Below are 21,536 nucleotides of genomic sequence, written 5' to 3' on the forward strand. Positions count from 1 at the left end.
TAGGAGAAGCCCTCAGAACCATCTGTTTTCCTCTGTGGAATAGCATTTGGCAGAGGCAGCCTGAATCCCGTATGCTAAGGCCTGTTTCTAGTGGTGAAGGAGTGCTTCAGCTTCTCTGCTAAGCCAACCGGTGTTCTGATTTCGTGTAGCGCACGTGTGGATCCATATGGGATGAAAAAAGTTGAATAAACCCCATCTGTAGAGACTGAAATTCCAGTTGCTACTTAACATGCGAGGCTGAAAACGGGGCTTTGTTCTGAGGGGGAAATGGCAGCTCAGAGAGGAGTGCTCGTTACTGGAGGAGGCCAAGCCTACCTGGTCTCCGAGCAGCTCTCAGGTATGTTAGTCAAACCGCCCCGCAAACTAAGAGCAGTGAGTAACTGCGCAAATGGAATGGAGGGAGGAGGCCCTGCTAGCAAAGTGCTGCAACTCATAGTTGGGTTAAAACATGCTGCTGCTGAGGTTTTAATGCCGAGGAGCAGAGCATAATGGAATGGATTTGAACCAGAAGATGCTAGTCTACGATGCGATTTACTGTGATTTGTTCCATTTTGCCTCGCACAAATTATTTCCACCAGTACTAGGAGCAATGTTACAAGGAGGAATGTGGCTTTTCTCCTTTGTCCTGGTCCTTCTTTGCTGCTTTCCCAGCTGGCTAGTTTGTTCCAGCCTAATGGCATGAGACGAGGTTGGAAGCATCGCAGGCTGAATGGGAATACTGTATCCACTGTGCTGATAGTCTTGGGGGTCCAAGAGGCTGAAGATTGTAGGAGTTTTTTTCAATCGTGCATTAAATGATTCTTTGGTGAACCCAGTTTTGTTCCACTTTGCAGCAGAGCTCGTTCATTTTTATACCAAACTAAAATTGACGATCAAATTCATGGCCTGCAAGCCAGACCTCACCTCATGTGCAAATGTTGTGAATTGGAAGCAGGTGCAATGTAATGCAAGAAACGCAGCTGTCTTTGCATTAGCTGTGGAGGAGTGGTTTTGTCCAGAGTTCCCTTAACATCAGCTCTGCAGATGGTGTGAAGTGATTACTGTTCTGAATGCTGTTTTTACGCCTCTCCTGCGATACTGTGAATGAGACGTTAATGCAGTTTTACAAACATGTGCAGAGCTAAATGTTTCCGAGCTGCAAGTTCCAACCATTCTGTGATTTTAGATCCAAGGAAGCTTGGGGAGCAGAGGTTAACTCCTTCGGCTGAGCCACAGACCTGTCTCTTCCTTCTGGTTAGGGGATTTACAGAAACGAAGCCTGAAGTGTGGAGCCATCTTCCCTTTTGTCTGTGGATGTTGGCGTGTGAATGTTGGTGATCTCAGTTATGATGTTTGACTTGCTGCCTTCTTGAAGCGGTTTTATACAGAAATACAGCACGGTGGATTGCAACCACATTCACGTTGTTAATTTGGACGAAGATCAATGATCTGTGAATGTCTGTGAAGTCACCTTACCGGAAAGTAGCAATAGCAAAAGTTTTGGTTCTATTTCTAGTAGGGGGAAAACTGTTGCCAAGTGTGTTGCTGAGGAACAAGCTGTTTAAATTAAAGAATAACTTAATCCTCCTATTTCTCCCTCCTATTTGTACAACATAGTAGAGTGTATGCTGACAGATGCTGGCCTATGCTCCCTCCATGTTGTTGCCATATCAGTAGATCTCACATTATCATTCAAGGTATTCATCATGTTGCATGGAGCTAAGAATATTAGAATGCTGCTAGAGTCCATAAGACAGAGTTGTCATCTTCAAGGTGATGAGGATATTGATTTCTGAGGACACTGGATGAGCAGGGTGCTGTTTGTTACTGTATTATACTTGTGGGCCTGCAAGTTGGAAGGAAAAGAGGCTCTAAATAACTAAATTCATGGTTAGGATAGGTGGAGCATAAGAAGCGGATAGAAAAGAGCTTCCTGGTTAGAGCTCAATGGAGCACTAGATTGCAGGAGTGAGTCTTGTACGCATCTGAATAAACTCTGTATTTATGAAGAGATACAGAAAATTGTAGAAAATCTTGTTGAAGGGAGATGATTTCACAGCAAAAGCTGTTTAGTACTGGAACCCAGGGCTGCTATCCTCTCTTATGCTAGTTCTTTGGAATTAGGATGTGTGTGAACAGGAATCTTAAACTGCACAAAAAGTGAATCTCACACAAGTAACTCTCCCACAGGAAGTCTGTGAAGATGTACTCAGTGTAATAGTAATCCAAGTTGCTTTAGCTCTGTCAGTATTTCCCAATGATGCTTTTTCCAGCATTTTCTGCTTCTTAGTGCTGATAGTTTTATCAGGACAACATCCTGTGTGGAGTGCTCCAGTATGCATGTGTACAACCAGCTCTGGTTTTGTCGATTGAAAGGCTAAGAGGGATAGCATAGTTTAGGGGCTTGATATGAGGGTTTGAAACTTGACCTCTGCCACCCATATACTTTCTTGTAATTCAGGACAAATTATTTAGTCTTTCAACCTCTTTTGTGCAAAATAGGGCCCTGTCTCTTTCTGCCTGGTTTGGTTCAGTTAAACGTATGCTATTTTGAACAGAGCTTGTACCTGCTTTGTGCATCTGCGCTACTGTGCACAATGGGATCTGGCTTTTAGGGGAAGCTGCTCTGACTGGGTAATGACTGGATGTTGGAAATAGCTTTTCTGTTGACTTGGTAGTCAGTGTCTTTGTTCTGAAAAGCTGGATTTTCATGTGGTAATAATATCTTGAATAAGATAGGAAAGCAAAGGATTGTTCCGCACCCGCTGCCCTGGGAACAGAAATAGTTGTTTTCTTAAGCACACTTACTAATTGTGTAGGGTTATTAAACATTTTGGGTAATGGCTGCTTGCTTTGTCCAGCCTCTCTAGATTATTGTCAGAACCTGCTGATGATTGTTTTTTGTGCTTTCCTTCACTTTCAGGTGCAGTGTAATCTGTATACCTGCATTTGCAGATGCAAATTGGTCTTACCTGATTATATCCACCGGGAGGGCAAACAGTTCAGTAGGTTATTGTTTAAATATGCACTACAATTAGCAACTGTTTAAGAACACTTCAGTTTTGTATTGAGAGACAACAGGAAACGTGAATATTGAATGGAAAAGAGCATAATAGAGCGCACAAATGAAATTCTGTCTTACGTGTCATCACGTGTTCTAGGTGCTATTTAAAACTACAAAAATAGGATCTAAATTGCTTATAGGAGCTGTCCTTGTATCTCTTTGTAGTGATGAATTTTATCTTACAGCAGTGCCCTTACTGATTGAAATAAATTGCTTTGGGGAGTTGGCCTGCCTGTAAGCAAACCTACTGGCTGGGGGAGAACTAATGTTACAAAAGATTCCTCTCCTGATGCATGTAGTTTCATTCATATGCTTGCAACCATTACAATAAAAACATGATTGGTCTGCATATTAAAGCACAGAACTGCTGAGCAGTTGGAACAGCACTCGCTTGAAAACAATGGAAACCCCTGATCTGAACATGTGTAGTTGTCTATATCAGATTCTAGGCGCTGGAAATGAAACACCTGAAGTTAGTGGTCTCCCTTGACCATAAAGGACCTCTTTCTCTCAGTTTGCTGTCTGTCATCTGGACATTATGGCTTTTATCTCTTAGAGATGCTGTGAAAAATAAATTGTTTCTGAAAAAACTAAAGAATAGAGTGCTGGGAGCAATAAAAAAAACCCTGTGAGGAGCTTAATTGTATCTTCAGGGAAGGTTTAGAGTAATACGCTGTAAATAAGGTATAGGACCTCTCGCTGAACACCGAAGGAGATGACAAAGTGTTGAATAGCTCTTGGTTAAGTGAGAGCTTGCTTTATTCATTATGGTCCCTACATCTGGGGAAAGTAAGGGAGAGGAAAGAATATGATCATGGGAGATGGAAGCAATCAGTGCAGTGCAGCTAACTTAAGGGTGTATTGGACAACATCAAAGCTATTATTTCTCAGTTTTCAGATCCTTGCTTCTGAAAGTGACTTTTTGGGGGTGTGCTCTGCCACCATAACTGTAGCCTACATAGGCAGCGCAAAGGATTTGACTGCCCCTGTCCCTTGGGCAAGGATCTTGAGTTGTTTTATTCTACAAGTTCTGAATCCTGCCCCTTCCAAACCTTTAAGAGAAAAGGGGATCCACTGCTTGGCAGCAGTAGTAGATCATGATCCAGTAGCAGAGCAGGCACTAGAGGGAGATGCGGTGCTTTTAAGGCTTGAAACCCAAAGCATTTATTTTAACATGGCTTCATGGACTGCAAGAACATATCATGCTACTGCTTGCCGTTAGCTGACAAAGCTGCTTGATGTGCCCTGGTGTAAGAATGTAATCTATCAAGAAATAAGAGATAATGACATAAACTACATTGTGTAGATGGCTGCTTGTCATGTGTTGCAAATGGAGGGTGATGGCTTTTCTTTGAGAAGTGTTGTGCAGAGGAGAAATAATGCTGGAAGGTCCAAATGTTGCAGCTGTCTTAAAACAACTGTATTAAGGCATTTTCTCACGAAAGGCTTTCTGCTCTGTAGCTGAATGTGACAAAGTTATGCTCCAAGATGACAAATAATTTTTGATTAATGAAGGCTCTTTACTGCTTTTCCTGCTTCATGTAATTGTCCCCTTGTAAATAAGTGGGAATGTTTTAATGGTAACATCTGCCAGTTGCAGTAACGTAGTGAATTTCGCGTTTGTTCTGTTTTTCAGGAGCTGTACAGCAAGATCATCAAAGCAATTTTAATGTTTGCGGCTTCTCAATTACCAGGAAGATATGGAGGTATGGAGAAGCAGTGCTGTTAATTTGGGGAAATTATTAGAGGTTGCTTCACGCTATGATATGGGCTTTACTTATTCAAGTGGAGTTATCTGTATCTTGATAAAAAATGAGAAGATCATAGAATTTCTGTCCAGATCAGTGTTGTTGCTCTCTGTTGATGAAGTCTTTGAAAAGGACCTGTCATCCTCGCTGATCGCACACTGTAATGTCTTCATGCTCCCGACCAGTTCGGGTCAGTGATGGAATATATAAGCCCTCAGGAGCCACGGAGATGTTTGTGTTGTCTGGTGTGGTACCTGCTCTGTTCCTTGTCAGTACCTTGGCAACCAGTGAATGATTTCCTAGCACATCGAGGAAGAAGAAGCCAGAGAGTTGCATGAAGGCCAGAAGGCATATTTTTCTTCCCAGGAGAGGAACCTGTTAGCTGGAAGATGTCTTTTCCCTGTTGTGGGGAGAAATGACTACTATTTCACCAACCCAAGGGACAAAACTGGAATCCACAAGCATTATTTTCCTTAAATAGGACTAGACTTAGTCTTGGGCTGACTGTAACTGCTGAGTCAGTCCAGGTGCATCTGAAAATCTCATAGTAATGTTCGGAAAGAGCTGACAACGGCAGGAGCATCATTGCCTCAGCTGGAATTAAAGCTTCAGAACTTTTGTGGAGATACCCTGAGGTTTCAACTAGCAAGCACCCTGGTGGCTATAACTAGCATTGCCTCCTTCATCAGACATCCGAAAGCTGCCCTGTAACCCTGTCCATATCCTGAATGATCCTGTGCCTGCTGAACTTATGAGAAGCACAAGTTGTGGCAGTAAGTATATGGCTTTCCATGCCATTTTTTTCCTATGTGAAATTATGACAGCGTACAGAGAGGAAAAAAAAAATTGGTTTAGCATTTAGTAAATGACTGTCTGTACGTACTTTGAAGATTTAAAGTGTGATGGAAGCGTTGCTCAGTGTTATTTTTAGAGCCCCTAACGTCTTCAGTGGAATGAAGCTCCATAATGACCTTGGAGCTGCCTATTTAACTCCTGAACTTTGGACGTTTAAGGAGTCATTTAATGCAGACTGCTTACCTTTTGCATGGAATCATCATTTTCATTTCCAACGCTTACTGAAATGAAGTAGTCAAATCTGGTGGAAAACTGAAGGTTTTAGCTGCTTGTCTGATCTTGTCCAGTTGTCACTAAAATTGTGTTTCAGAATCATCGCGCTGTTGAGGTTGGAAGGGACCTCTCGAGCTCATGTAGCTCAGCCTCCCTGCTTGAGCAGGGTCACCTAGAGCAGGTTGCCCAGGAATGTGTCCAGTGAGTGACTTTTGCTTTTGAGAACATTATTTCTACCAGGTAATTTGCAGTAGATTTGATCTTCATGTGTAGACATCTCTCAAGTAGTGAGGGCCTGGTGTGGACACAATTTTGTGTAGATACTGGAGCTGGTTGTGTGGGTTCTCCCACAGAATGTTTGCATAGTGGCTGAAAGCATCAAATGATAGTGGATCATCGCTGTAGCAGTTCAGAGTAATGTTGCGCTGGTAAGAATGACACTGTGAGATAGGGGATAACGTTAAACTATTTTATGGCTGTGATAAGTCACCCATCTGGCAGAGTAAAATTTCATTGAATAGCATAGGTATTTACTGCGACTTGCCCAAAGTGTTACTGTGTTGCTGTGATCCTTTGATCCTTTTTTTTTCTATGGGACTCTGGGTTTTACTGAATTAAAATATGCTCAAGGCTTTGGAGACAACTGGATTGTGCAAACTGGTCCCTTGAGTTGTCCCACTAATTCCTGTTAATCTTCATGTGTGCAGCCCATCCTTTCCGTAAATTGAAGGAACGCTGTTCGAAGGTTTGTTGATGGATTTCCAGTTATCTGGGTTCATCAACGAAACCCTTGGAGAGGGCAGAAAGTGATAGTATCCTGATAATGGCAATAGCAGACAAACCTGAAGAGAATTAGAGCGTGTGTAGGGGATTTTCTAACAAAAAAGTAAGTATCAAAGCTGGGATGTATAATCCCAGTGTGCACACATGTATGTTTTTGTTCCTTTGTTTTTAAGGGAATATAAATCACAGCATTCAATGACTTAATATGTACTTGGTCTGTTGGATGGAGAATACCAAGATGTCATTTCCAAAACTTCATCTAGCTCCTACCTGTGAAGAATTTAATAACTTTAAAGCCTGCTTTAGTCCCTGAAATTGTGGTAGCTCTACTGGTAATATTTTTCCTCTACTCAACTGAACAGGAGGGCAGATTTCGGGATTTTTTAATAAAAAGAAAATGGCATTTCACTTTTTGATAATGTAACACTGCATAGAGTTATCGCTTATCTGTTAACTGAAAACAACCTGGTATAAAATACACAGAATATAGAAACTGCAAATAGAAAATTCTTCTTGCTTCAACCCACTTCCTTTTGTTGCATCAGCAAGAGAAGTATTTATATAGAAGATGGTTTCATATAGTGAGTGACAGATTACAATCTTTGCCCATGCACATGATTCTTAATATATCTTCAGATATATTCTGTCGAGTGTGTGGGTGTCAAAATAAAGCAAAATAATACATAGTTCTTCCAAGCAGCTCTACTTTAAGAAAGCTTATTGGTGTTGTCAGTTGTTACATGATGAGATGCACAAACTGCATAGTTTGTATCCACTCTTCTTGGAACTAAAAGGGAACTGATATTCAATATTCAATGTGAATTACAGTCATGATTGTCAGATCAAAGTAACATCCTGTCAGTTCTAATTTGCTGCTATTTTCCTGAAATTTTAAAGGGCAGAATCCTTCAACGTTTCTATTCAGGTGTCAGGTTTGCATCATAATGAATTCAACCTGTTACCTTCTGACATCCTGATAAATATAGTCAAAAAAAAATGCATTATTAAAAGTTATGGAACATACCTAATACGTACCAGTAAAACTGGCAAATGGAAGTAATTCTAACTTCTAAAACTACCGAGCTGATTCAGTTCTTTGGCGTTATTTTTGTGTTTCTGTCAGAGTACAAGAGAAATAAAAAGCCAAGCTTGAGTTTGATGCTCTCAGTTACTTTTAATTAGGTTTAAATTCTACATGATTGAAGTCAAAAGATGAAAATTGTCTTCATGCCTGTAGTAGACCACCATGAATTTGTTGACTGGAAGATAATCTTACTAAATACAGACTAGGTCCTTGGTTGCTGTGAACATGTAGGTCTCAAAGTAAATGGAGTTGGTGTACAGACAGTGGAGGTGGTTCTTCCATGTTGAGTATTTGTGTGTGTGTGTTCTTTTGCATGTAATGGTCCAAGCACATTGGCAGTTTGGTAGCTAGGTACCTGAATTGCTGAAGAATGTGTGCAGAAGGTCTGAGATAAAAATAAAATCATATTAGCTAAGAAATTGGAAGAGTATGAATTTTCCCATTCTTGCATGTATTCTATATGAAAAATGAAATGCAAGTGTCCATAAGTTAAACTTCTGAAAGTGAGTTCAAAACATCAGTTTAATGATGTAGTGACAGAACGTTGATTTTCCTGATCTCCACTATAAAGCCCTTTGTCTGGCCCATCTTTTCTGGAAAAGTAACTTCTGCAGTTCCCCTCCCAATGCACGATCTCAGCCTACACAGTTGTCATCTCTCAGCAGCCTATCTTAAGTCTCTTCTTCATCTTTAACTGGGAGTTTCTCAGACCAAGGATGCCACTTTAAACAGGACCCAATTGTCCTTTGTTAGTAATCAATATCTCCTCGTACATAATGACACCAATTCTTGAGTTTGGTTCTCAGACCTGCTGAGCATCATACTCTGGCCCTGCTGAAATCATTGGTAGCTCAGTGCTTATTCACCTGCATGTGTGTGTAGTGGAGCATCAAATGTTGCAGTGAAGGACATGGTTATGGTCGTAGTGGTTAGGCTGTTTGAGATGTCACTACCTCCTCAGGCATGCAAAGACCCCGTCCTAGAATTGACAGCAGTTGTGGGTATGTTGTCTGCCTTGGTACGTGGTTAGGCAACTAAAGAGATGAGTTAAACGAAGTTAGCTGGCTGCTCACTGAACTGTGTAAGCAGCACTTCCAAGATAGTTCTGCTTTAAGGATACTTTCGGCAAGGTGAAAGCTTCTTACTGTTCAGTGGTAGCAGCAGGGGACAATAACAGGGTAAGTTGCTCCAGGAGTAGTTTCAAGATGAAGTCTAGAAGCAATCTTGATGTAAGCACCAAAGTGCTATTGTATTGCTTCTGAAGTGGCTGAGATTAATATGGGCATATATTCATCTGCTTACATTCCCTCCAATTTATTTCCTTGCTAGTTGCAAAACTACAGAACAAATGTTTCAAATAGAGAGAATACGAAGATCTGAAAAGAATAACAACATAAGCAGAAGGCACTCACTGATGCCAGTAAATTCTTCGTAGCTGTAACTTATTCATAAACATGAGCAGATAAGTATTCAAGGGGAAGAAAGGACTAATTTTTAAGTGATTGAGGCAAAATTTCTTCGCACAAAATATATACAGAACTTCTAGGCGAATCTAGTGATAAGGGTAAAGTGTTGTTCAAGGGAGAAGGAGCTGACACAAATTTAATGGAAATAGAGAGATCCCAAGCACACAGCCACCACTTGTGTTATTTAAACAGAGGCATTTAGGCTGATCTGCACGTAATTTCTAGCGTTAATAAAGGTAAGTGTCAGTGGCTTACAGGCCTTCTCTATAGCTCTCAGCTTGGTTTATTTGTATACAGGACAAAAAGTGTTCCAGAAACAGGTTTAAAAGGTTGCTTCCCTCCACCTCCTGGCCCAATGTGTCAAAGTAAAGCAAGCAAAGCCACCATGAAGCAGAAAGGAAGTAGATGGCAGAAACCAGTTGGCAAAGGAAACATCGCTGTTTCCTGTTTTTATGGAGGGGAAATACTGGGCCGGTGACTTGTCCAAGATTTTGGCTGATGTCTTTGGCAGAGCTGTGAGTTAGGAAAACCGGTGTCAAAGTCTCACTCCGGTATGTAAAACGAGGCTCCTCTTCCTCACTCCTAATCAGCTGGTAATTTTGGGAGGAGAGCAGGAAAAGGCAAACTGGAACAGCGTGCCAAACCGGTGCGTAGATTTGTTAGCAATTTCCTTTCTTATTTAACTGCATAAATAATCAGATGTGAATATTGGAAAAGCTCGGATATTTCCCTCGAGACCTAGACTTGCCTTGCATGTTTAAAATATTTATATATTTGAGCTGTCAATTTTTCTAACTCTATCAAGGCTGAAACAACTATAGGATCTGGAGATGAAAGATGGGACTTGAAAAGGAAAAGAAAGCAGTGTGTTAGGCCCATTTAATTTAAACGTACAGTATTAAATCTAAAACTCTGTCTCCACAGTGTCCGTGCAGTTTGGCTCCTTATTAGTATTACTAAGAAAGAGGAGAGATTTTAGAGCAGGCATGGTTTTAGATTAAGGTAATTTAAGTTGGCACGGCGGCTTAGAATACCAAGGCCCTTTTGTACTGATCTCATTGCGCTGAAAGGCAAGAAAGGAGGCTGGATGTGTGGCGGCGGCGCTTTGAACCGGCCTCGTAGCCACTCTGTTTGCCGTTATCTCCTGAGGAATACGAAGAGGTGTTACCTGGTGGAAAGAACAAGGATGGGCAGCGCTGAGTTTTGGCCCTGAGACGGCACTAAGTAGGTCAGGCGAGCGCGGCCCTGCTACCAATGTCTGTTCTGTGGGGTTTGTTGGAGCGCTGCTGAGCTGTGCAAGGGGCGAACGTGGCTCGTGTCCGCATGAAAAGCTGATCAGGCCTGTCAGGTGCTTACACGTCGCAAAACAGCTTTGAAAAACTCATCAGGGAAGGGGATCTTTTATTTATTTGTGCGGACCCGGCGGATAACAGAGCGAAGTGCAATTGTGTGAAGGATTTTGAAGTCAGCTCCTTTTGGTACAAAACGCCACCACTGTATTAACCCTAAAGAGAGAGGGTCCTTGTTAAAGGATAGTGGCTTTTGTTAAAGGCTAGGATAAAAATAAAACTAAGACTGCCTTCAGTTTTGTTTCTCTGAGAAGTTTTTCTTTTTTTTAATGTTTGTATTGGACCTTTCATTATGGGTTACTGGCCTGCAGCTGGAATTTCTAGGTGACACTTTAATAAAAGCAATAAGACCTCATTTTGTGATTTAATAAAAGCTCAGAGCCCTTGGTATTATGAAGATGACAATACAGAATAATTCATTGAGCGACTTATTGTTGGAAGAGCATTTCTGCTCTAGATCCATAACCTTTACTGGGATTTTACAGTTACTCCTATGCTTAATGTTTTCCCTAAGCAGAAGAAATGGGGCCTAAACATGTGAATCTTTTAGGTCTTTACGTATCAGATTCCTGGGGGAAAAACAGGTAGATTTGGGAAATACAATCCTCCCACCCAGGCATCTTTGCAGTTCTTACAGCTGCTTTTTGTTTTATATTTTAAGGCTTTTTCTAAATGTGCTAATGAAACGTGTTGTGACAGCTGAGTAAAGATGCTGCTCATATTTAGTTGGGCCTTGATGTCACTCGAGAAACTGTATTTGCAGTAGTATTTCTGTTTGGATTCCAAAATGGATGCTGAAGAAGCAGGAGCATTTGTTCTCCCTGTATTTGCAGTCCCTGTAGAAAACCTCGGGGTGCTACATGGTGCTTTGTCTCTGCTGCTCGTCTCGTCTGTGTTCTCGGTCGTACCAAGGGGAAGAGGCTTCGCAGAAGAAGAATTGTAATCAGTGAAGCTTCCAGAGACAAATATCAGCAACGACACCACTCTTGATTAGTCATTCTTTCCTTGGGTGAAAATATATCCAGCATTAGATAATGCTCTTTCGGTAATTGCCTATTACAGAGATGTTTTAAGTTAATGAACAACTAGTTTGGGGTTAGTTTTTAGAAGGGTTTGGTTTTCTTTCTCTGCTACAATCTGAGTGCTGCCCATTAAGTGCATCTATGGAGCACTTAATGACAAGAAAATTGTTTGATGGAACCATCCTGTGTAATGAGATATTTCAGCAATTTATTCCTTACAATATGTTAGCACGAAAAATTAGAACTTTGGGCAGGCTCGTGGGCAGGTGTGAAAACCTGTTGAGTTTCCCCGCAGACAAAATCTCTCCACTCGGGGAAAATTTTCTTTAAGGATATGTTTTTGTGACTGTATGAAATGAAGCCAAAATGATGCACATTCAGAAAAAGGTCACTTAAGTGTAAGTTATTTGTCAAGATAAATTAAAACTTACCTTTGCTCTGCTTGACATGAGCTATTAACTGGAATTTGAGGTCTAATCAAGTTATTTCCATTCAGAGAAGAAATTGGTTATGAGGTCAGATTTCCTTTGGATTCAGATTTCTTACAGCACATACCTGAACTCCCATTTCCTTCAGTGCAGTAGGAATCGAGCAGTGGGAGATGGTCTCTTTGTTTGTTTCCCCAGCCCTTTCTTTAGCCTGCTCTTTACCCCAAACACCCTCTCCTCCTTCCCCCAGAAGCCAGCCCTTTTTGAGCAATGCTGCCAGGGCTTTTCTAGGGCAACCCTTTTTCTTCCCCGTTTGTCTCCTGGTAGCCTAAAATGAACTTTCTCGTGTTCTCCTGACGTGGCTTCCCTTTGGGATTGTGTTCCCTGTTGTTCGAACTTCCTAAAACAAAAGGTGAGACTTGGAGGACACCGGTGAAATCAAGCATAGGGCATTTCCATGAATTAATAGTTACGCTGGACTGTCTTGGAAAATGCCTAGCCACAATCCTTGAGAGGAGCTGTTAAAGAAATGCCTGTTGATACCTTGTTAATCTGCCGTGCTGCAGAGCAAAAGCGAGCGTGCCTATTTTGTAGAGAAGGCGGGCTGAGAGACCGCTGAAGGACACGACACTTCAAGTTTCTTTATGCTCGTTAGACAAAAGAAGGGATAATTAGACTTCAGGCAGGCTCCTGTCCTAAAGAAATCAGGGGGGAATTTCGTTATGTGTCAGGTTAGCGGCAGTGTCTCCTATAGCTATAAAACGTACTCAAGTATTTCCAAGACCTGGTTGGCATACGAGCTTGCTTTGTGTACCCACAGCTAGAGGCCTGTCGCTTGAATGGTACATCCATTTGCTGTTCTTATTCCATTGTCTTGTGTTTTTTTTGTCTATTATTGCTGCAGCCATGTTTTGAAATAAGTACTCCCCTCCCACGGATCTGTTGCTTTGCTGTGTGCGTTTGGAGACTGCTCACACTGCATATCAATGGGATTTAAGATGAAACAAGAGAAGTCCTGGGATTTTTGTAAGCCAATCCCATCATCTGTCTTTTGTGAGCTTGGAAAGTTGTCAGTGAGCACAGAAAAACACTGGCAAGCCTTGGCCGTTCCCTTGCTGCTGAATGGGTTTCTGCAAGGACAGCTGAAGTCATGCTGTGAATCCCTAAACAAGTCAATAAAGGCAAATGGGGAGGAAAATGTGGGCGTCGAGGGGAGGTTCCTCCTAGATTTTTGTGGGACCATCTTCATTTTTTGCTTTTTGGTTTTTGAGACCATCCAGTTACAAAGGACGAAGCAGTGAAGGATGTCAGAACTCACTTTCCTAGAAATCTTGGCAGTGTTTTCCCCAGGCTAACACCCTCAGCACTCCTTTAAGATAGGCCAGAGAAGCATGTAGCTGTCTCAACCATCTCTAAATAACCTGAATGAATAGTTTGTGGAGGGAGAACCAATTTGAAGGTCAACTTCTTACCTACAGGGTGTGTGTTGAGAGAAAAAGATAGGTATTGCTATCTGAGGATGGACAGCAAATGCTTCTGGGCTGGACTGGTTGAAGGTCTGAGCTTCTGCTGAGGCCACTGATAGGGTTTCTGCGTCTAGGATGAGAAAATTAGGCTCATAACCAGCGTTTGTAATGACCGCTGGGGAACAGTTCTGTTGTAAGGCAGCGTGTCTAAATAGTAAGGCAACTATTGCATCAGTAACATATCAGCATGAACCTGCAGCAAGAGAAAGAAAAATGCTGCTTTCTGTTAGGCACTGTGTTAATTAACTGTCTTCGAGGTAGGCCTGGGATGCATTCTCCTTGATAGGAGTCCAAGACCTTACAAAAGCAAGGCTGAGAGCTTGAGGCAGAGCAGAGAATCTGCAGGAGCTTCATTGTGTGAAGTCGTTCTGCCCCGCCACAAACCCGCTTCCGAATGGTTTGGCGCATTGAGAAGCTGCCCGATTTGTAAAGCAGTCTTTTGAGCTAATTGAAGTGAACTTGCCACAAATTCTAGCCTCAGACAGGTCTTAAAAGGCAGATGTAATGCGGAGTTTTGTTCCTAACCTCACATAATGACCGTAGTGCTAATGATTTCATGGGTTCTCGTCCACAGGAGACTTGCCTGGAGAGGAACACTTGCTTGCTTCGATCTCACAATATGCAGAAAAGGTGGGTAGGAGACAGGTTTCTTATTTTTCTTCTTCTGTCTGCTTTTTATTGCTACTTTTTTGATTAATTTGACGGGGAATTTTTGGAGAGAAAGGAACACCAAAACCTACCAAACAAATAAAATACGAAGGAGTGCAACTTCCAGCAGGGCGAACAAATCATGCTACTGACAGTGTGTTGTTGTTTGGAAGCCCCAAAAATGTGGCCACTCATTTAAAGGCAGAAATCTCTGCTGGTTACTGAGGAAAGCAAGCTGGAAAGCTCTGAGTCATTGAACACCGAAGAGGAAGTGCAGCAGTGGGAATTTTTTTTTTTTTTTTTAGCTTTTAGTTCTTATTTTTTTGAGCTGTTACTTCTTATTTTTTTGAGCTTTTACTTCTTCAGCGTTGAAGATTGTAGAAGCTGGTTTGGAGTACTCAAAGGCTGCTTTTGTCACTGTTTCAGCTGAGTTTGAGATGGTTCACGCAGCCCAGAATCTGGGCCAGCACAATCCGGCACCTGCAATACTGTCACTTTATTCTATTACAGTAGAATTTCAAACCTTCAAGGGAGGTCAAAGCCCTGTGCTAAACGAGGTGTTGCCAGCTCTTATCATTTTACTGTCTTTTCAAAATGTTATCTGCTGAGATAGGCAGCCTTGCGCAAGGATCCCTTTTTTTACATGTGCTGTCCTCTTTCCTGCTGTGTCTAGGTCTGAGAGGGGAAAAAACACCTAAAAGCTAAAATTTTAAATGCAAATGTAAAAAAAAAAAAAAAATCAGTTGGGTTACGATTTAGCTCTATCACTTATTTGTGCTTTTCCGAGAGTTAGGGCTGGTTTTAGCACAGCAAACCAATCTTTTCTGGAAGGCCTTGCAAACATGCAGAACAGAAATGAGGGAGCTGGACTGGCCTGAGTTAGGGTCAAGGCTCTGCTTGCTGCATCAGAGTTGAAATTGTTCAGGTGGTTGAGGTTTGCATTGGTCAAAGGTTCTGCAAAGTTTTTTCCCCTTCTGAATCCCGTGCACTCCTGCCTGTTGGATTTCTAACCGTGTTATTCTTGGACTGTCACGTTGCAGTGAAGATGGAAGAACGATTAGCAAGAGAGGGAGCTCAGGAAATGCATCTTCCCCTCCACTTTTGTCTCTTGTCCTGATAGACTTTCTCATTCGACATGCATGTGAGTGTTTAGCAAGCATTTAAGAATGTGGTGTGTGGAAGGCGATATTGGGCGGTTGCCATGCATTTTCAGCGGTTGAAAGCTTGACCTGCATCCTAAAGGCAATGGTAAGAGAGATTAGGTAATATATGTTAGATTAGGTAATGTATGTTGCTTTGCTAATGTCAGAGGACCCTTGGAAGGCTTACACAAAGTATGGCCGCAGAGGCATTACGTCAAATATGTGTTAAGATGATACAATTCACTTTTTCTTTAGCGTCCACAGTGGATTATTATCAGTTTCTTCCTTCTGCTAAAATATAATATGTGGCAAAACCCTAGCTGATGTTAAATGGTTGATGTTAATGCTCCAGTAAATGCACTGGAGTAACTGACCTATTTGAGTTGATTATTTTGGAGGATAAAGCAGTGAAATCAATTTTGCACAAGAAAAATAAGGAAAGGTGCAAATGAGAGGAAGAAGAGGGTGCATTACAGTCTTTTAAGTTGATTCACTTGCAGCAGTAACATTTTGGGCCACTTGAACTGCTTCTCTAAATCGTTTCTGCCCTGCTTACAGGAAGGTGGGGTTTATTCTGATATTTTCCAGTGTATTATCCTTTGCTTTTAGTTAAAAATGTTTATATTGTTCTACAGAACACAAAATTTATCTCTGTACAGAAGGACCAAGTTGAATCCTAGACTACGTCCTCAAGTGCCACGTTGACCAGTTATGGGGTATATGTAATATCAGCACGGATGGTCAGTGTAAAGAAGTGTCCCCACGGAGCTAGGGTGAAGTGATGAGCAGCTTTGCATCATGTTCCAATGCTTCAGGCATTGATTTCGGCAGTAACTTGTTCTATTGAGTGCCCATCTGAGATGCTTCCAAACGACTGGGGTGCCTTCACCAATATGCTGATGCAACAATCGGATGTAATACATCTTGTCAGGTATCAGAATTGCTAGTTCTTTCTATCTTGTTGACATCAGTCAGATGTTTATCTTTGGTATCTGCCAAATGTCTTGGAACAATCAGTTTAAAATGTTTCAACAATTCTCATTTGGAAATTTTTACTCTTGACTCTTTCTCTGAAAACGATCTGTTGTAAAAGGAACAAAAAAATCTTATGCTCACACTATCCCTGGTTTTATCATTACAGTAGCTTTCTCTCAGGAAGATGTTTGGCATGGAAAATTACTAACTTTCAATCCCAGATCTCCAGGTTTTCTGAGTCATTGGAATTCTAGCCTCGTATCCTTTTTTACTTACTGGGGATCACACAGATGATTGATTGAATTGCGAACACTGAATAGTGTATGTTCTCTGGGACTCATTAAAACTTAGGACCAAGGTCCTGTTTTTATTTACCTCTTTCCAAAATCGACATCGCCTCAAATAAAATCTTCTGGCAGGATTTCCAGAAACTTTGAGTGTTCTGTCACCCCAAATGAATAGAAATTGCAGTTGTTCTGTTATTTTCCGTCTAATAAAAATTAGGTCCCTATCTTAAATGAAAGTTCATAGCTGACGTGCTTTTCTTTTTCAGTCCTCCATCTCCTGTGGCGTGCCTGTTGCATGTTAACATGGCCAAGATGTACTGAGCGGTTGCAGCAGTTTGCAATCAGTCCACATTTTTCAAAGTCCTGTCAGACTTTCAGCTCATCAGTATTCATGTAGGTGTAATCACACCTGCAAAATTTGAATTACCATGTTGATAAGTCTGACAGAAATGGACTGTGACTGAATCTGCTACAAAATTGATAAGCCCTTGCGGGGAAGAATTGGATAAAAGGGAGACACCTGCTAATACACACTTGTTTTGAACCGGGCAGATATAAAACATGTCTCCTTGACATCCCTGTTCCCGAGGCATCGTTCAGAGATTACATCAAGAAATGGAAGGAGTCCTTCAACCTCTGGGTGTCTACTAAACGCACTAAATTATCGAGTCACCACCCTGCTGAGGTTTGGCCTCTGCCAGGAGATTTTTGGAAAGACTTAGGGGCTTCAGACTACTGACAAAGATGTCACTGGTTATGTGTGGAGATAGCTTGGGTTTCACTTTAGGAAAAGATTTTTCCTTTTTAAATTCCCAATTTAAATAAATGAAGTGTGTCAGCAATCCTAAACAGCATTCAACCTTACCAGTGAACTGAGGATAGGACTTTTTCATGAGTTCATTGAAACTCATGGAAATACCGAGCCTTTCTGTTACTTCACATGCATGCAACTAAAAGTCTTAGTTATAACTTCATCAGTTTAAAAATAATATGAAGAACCATGCACAAAGAAGTCCATGTATGCTTATTGCTAATTATGTGGGGTTTTTTTGTTTAATGAAAGGGTCCTGTCTCCTGTCGGAGGGCTTAATGAAATGTTAATTTTTGCTACTAATCAACTTGAAACATAATAAGCAGCGGCTCGCTAGCAAATAAGTGAACTTTGTGTTTGCCCTGTACTCTTCTGGAAGACTTCCAGGTTCTTCCTAATGCAATCCATCTCTCTTGCAGAATACAGGAAAGTAGGAGCTCAGCAAAACAGATGTAAATCCATCACCTTTCGAACAGTGTGTAACCAATTAAATACTTACCCTACTAATACCGTTATTTTAGCCTTTGAATTCTATCGTTGCGGGTTTTCTTCTAACTAGCTCTGCAAAGGTTATTGTGTACTCTTGAATGCTCTCCTGATAAATAAAGGTGATAAAAAGCTCTGTCAAATATAATAACTCACCTACCTAAATCCTGCCTGTCTCACAAGTCACCATCTTTCTGAACACTGCTTAATACTTGTGGGCCCCAAAATTTTCTGAGGTCTTTGGATATATTAATGCAAAGCCTGCGTATTTCAAGGAAGCTGCAATAACTCTTTAAGTTTGTATAAAAAACCTTACCACGTAGTGGATAGAAATGTTTACTTAAAAATAGAGTGGCTGTGCTCATACATTTCAATCCGATTCAGGCTCATTGCCTGAGAGTTAATGCTTGCTTTCAGGATCTACTCAAACAAGGGAAGTAGAATCAGTGTTATTCGGGGAAGGAAGGGTGGAAGAAGGGAAAACAATTATTAGGTTGCTTTGTTTTCTTTTCTCTCTAATTTTGGATGTTATGTTCCTTCGGATTGCTGAAGCAGCTTAGGAGTGTTTCCTTGACTGAAGATTCAGTCTGAATATCTGATTGCAGTTTTTCTGTATTCTTACGTATCAAACGTGAAGCATTGGTAAGCTGGTTTTTAATCTTTTACAAGCTGTGTAGTTCAGGTTTCCCAAAGATGGTATATGCAGGTATCACAAGAGGTACTGCGTGGTGCTCCAACTGCATGCATTATCTCCACAGCTCCTACTGCAATTTTACCCTGGCTATACACCAAGCAAATGCAAAGTACAAGTGCATTTATACTTACTGCTCTTTAAGATCCAAATTTGTAAATGCAATTTAAGCAAATCTGGGTTGCTCTATTGACTGAAATTTCAAAATCTCTAATGAAAGGCTCAAATAAGAAGCTCAGCTTCTTGCCCATGCAGCCCTTCGAAAGGCAGTGAATGCACAATTTGGTCAATTTGGCAAAGCAGATCTTTGAGTAGCATGCACATTTCTGTAATTCTGAGATACAAACTCTTGTGCTGTTTTCTTAGCCCCCTAGTTCTGAAGTTCTGTGAAACATCAGAATCTCACCTGGTGCTGGGTTTTTTTCTTTGTTTGTTTTTCTTGTTTGAGTGAACGCTGAGATTTCTGCCCTTCTGGTAGCTGAGGAAAGGGTGAAAACACAGTCACTTGTATGCTAAGAGCTCAGAGTTGATTGCACTTAGGGACTTCTTCATAGTTGAGGTTTTTGGTGAATATATTTTTCCAGGGGCTTTGAAAATGCAGTGTTGAGGAGTCTTTCTTTGAAGTACTTTGAAGCCTGCAGGTGAGAGCTGAGTTTGACCGACTCCTTCCTTTGAAGGATGGTGGGATTTAAGGCATTATTTTCAGCTGTGGCATATTCTCTACTCCCTTTCTCCGCACTTCAAGTTTTTGAATCAGACATTTCTGTTTGTTTTGAAAGCAATTATTACTTTTAGTATCTTTTTTCCTGGCCCTGTAATAAGTCATTGCACTGAAACAGAATGCCCAGAAGTGCAGGTGAGATTTATTGAATCCAGACTTGTGTGTGTTTGTTATCTCTGCCTACCAAGCATGCAGAGATAAAATAAAATCAGGAAGGTGACAATTGAAGATATTGAGTAGCTGAAGTAGGTGAATTTAAGGCAAGGAGTAAGGAACAGGGAATGAAGGCTCAGGTTTTTTAAAGAGGCTTGAAGGGAAAATTGGAGCCCTTGAGAAAATGATTGATTGACATGACATTATTTTAAAAGGGAGCACCAAAAAGTGTAAGAAGTTGAGAAATTGAATTGATGACCTGTAAAATAAGCTCAGATTAGGAATATCATGGTGACGAGGTTGCTGTAGGCCTGAAGGTGAGGGAAGCAGAGGTGATTCTTATTTTTTCCCCTCCTTTTCTTCTGCCAGTACGTTAAGAGAGGAGCTCGAGGCTGGATAATTCTGAATTGTGTGCCCTGTCGGCTGCCTTCCCACCCCACAGGGGCACAGCCTGGTAAGAAAACAGCCCCAGGAGCACTGCTGGTGCCATGTGTGACTGAAAACTAAAATGCTTTGATTTGCTTTTTTTTTTCTTTTCTGTTTTTCTTTCCTAATTAGCACGTAAATATGAGTCTATTGTCCCTGGGAAAATATGTTTGCGTTATAGAAAGCAGGCCTGTCCTTCAGTGTTAGGAAATCATATTTATTCAGACAAAGCTCTGAAAAATATACGCCAGACATCTGCTTCACAATGTATTCCCTGGCTGTTTGTTGGGAGCCTGATGTCTGAGCTGGCATCGCGTTTGGCCTGAACTTCAGCTACTGTTGTAACTCGTGTTTGGAAAGAGGGAGTAGGAAGCAAAGGCAATTGCAAGACAGCTTGGTGCCTCCCACAGTTCGGGGTCACGGCGTTTGTTTGATGCACTCAGAATAATTTTGGCCTCTGAAGACAAAGGATGTGCATAGCAGCCTTCGTAATCAGTTCCTCGACGTGGTCCTGATTTGCTGCTCACTTCACCTTGCAAGGGGGAGTGGTACCAAGAGGCAAGTCCTTGCATTAGCTGTGGAGGTAACAGTCTCTGCAAAAGAGAAATGATTAGGGCCTATTTTTCTGCCATTTTAAGGCTGAGTGTTACAAGGAGACCTTGGTATAAATGAAAAACAACCTCATTATCTGTTATCATTCTCATCCCTTTCATACTAAGTCCCCATCTAATTTTCCCTGGGTTCAAATAATTGAACAAACAAGAGCTTGCCCTCTTGATGTGAGCCTGAGCTTTTGTCTTGTCCTCACTTTCCTCTCTCTGGCCGATTCAGGCTGCGTCAGTCATTTCATTTTAAAGTTTGGAGTGCAGGAGAGTGTTTGTCAGGGAAAATTGAGGCTTTGACTCTCCAGTTCTTTCTCGTTTCTCCTGAATCTCGCATTGACTCGCTGAATGTCTTTGGGTACGTCGCAGAGCCTGTTCTCGGCAATGCTCCTGTGACCATAAAAAGTAGACCAGCGATTCTGCCCCAGAAAGCAATTTAAGATTTAATACTTGAGGGCCACACTGTTTCAGTGAAATTAACAGTGAAGTCTGTTAATTTCAGTAGGTAAGTGTCCTACATTTGCTTCTGATTAAAACTCCAAGTTTGTATGAAATAAAAGAAGGAATCCAGATTTAAACTGATGACTAAACAGCCTTCCATGTTCCTTGGGTCCCTTTTATAGTTAGCATTAAATGCAAATTGGTGGGGGCCCAGAAATAGAAATAGGTAATGAGAAATCAGAAATATTTTCTTCCTTCTCTCCAAAAAAATGCTTGTGTGTGGGGAGAGTTTTCTGGGGAGTGATTACGTGTGTTCATCAAGGCAAATAATAGTTGAGGAAATACAGGAAAAATAGCCCTGGAACGAAGCGGGTGTCTGAGTATTTGCATGTCTTTTGTGCTGAAAGCTTGTTTTCCTTTTATGTTTACTTGATTTTTTTTTTTAGAACTCATTTAAAAATCAAAAGTGGATGTTTTCCCCTGACGTCCTGGGTTTGTTCAAAAGTTCTCTGTTCCTGCTAGATAGACTTCCTAGGGCTTAATTTGCTCCTATGAAAGGTTTTGAGCTTTTCAGAAACCTCACCCACCTCCTTAGCCCCAAAGGAGTATGGGCAGCGTGTGGTGTGCCAGCAGGGC

General features: G+C 41.3%; 1 long non-coding RNA gene across 1 annotated transcript in view; it reads left to right on the top strand.

Moving 5' to 3' along the window:
- LOC121060563 overlaps window positions 1-21,536 on the top strand; it is a 112,132-nt gene that overhangs the window by 58,633 nt on the left and 31,963 nt on the right. Inside the window, exon 4 of the long non-coding RNA XR_005814863.1 lies at window positions 4,680-5,564. This is a non-coding gene — a long non-coding RNA (uncharacterized LOC121060563). The remainder of the gene's footprint in view (window positions 1-4,679; window positions 5,565-21,536) is intronic.

This window comes from Cygnus olor, chromosome 27, assembly GCF_009769625.2.
Source record: "Cygnus olor isolate bCygOlo1 chromosome 27, bCygOlo1.pri.v2, whole genome shotgun sequence".
Taxonomy (NCBI): Eukaryota; Metazoa; Chordata; class Aves; order Anseriformes; family Anatidae; genus Cygnus; species Cygnus olor.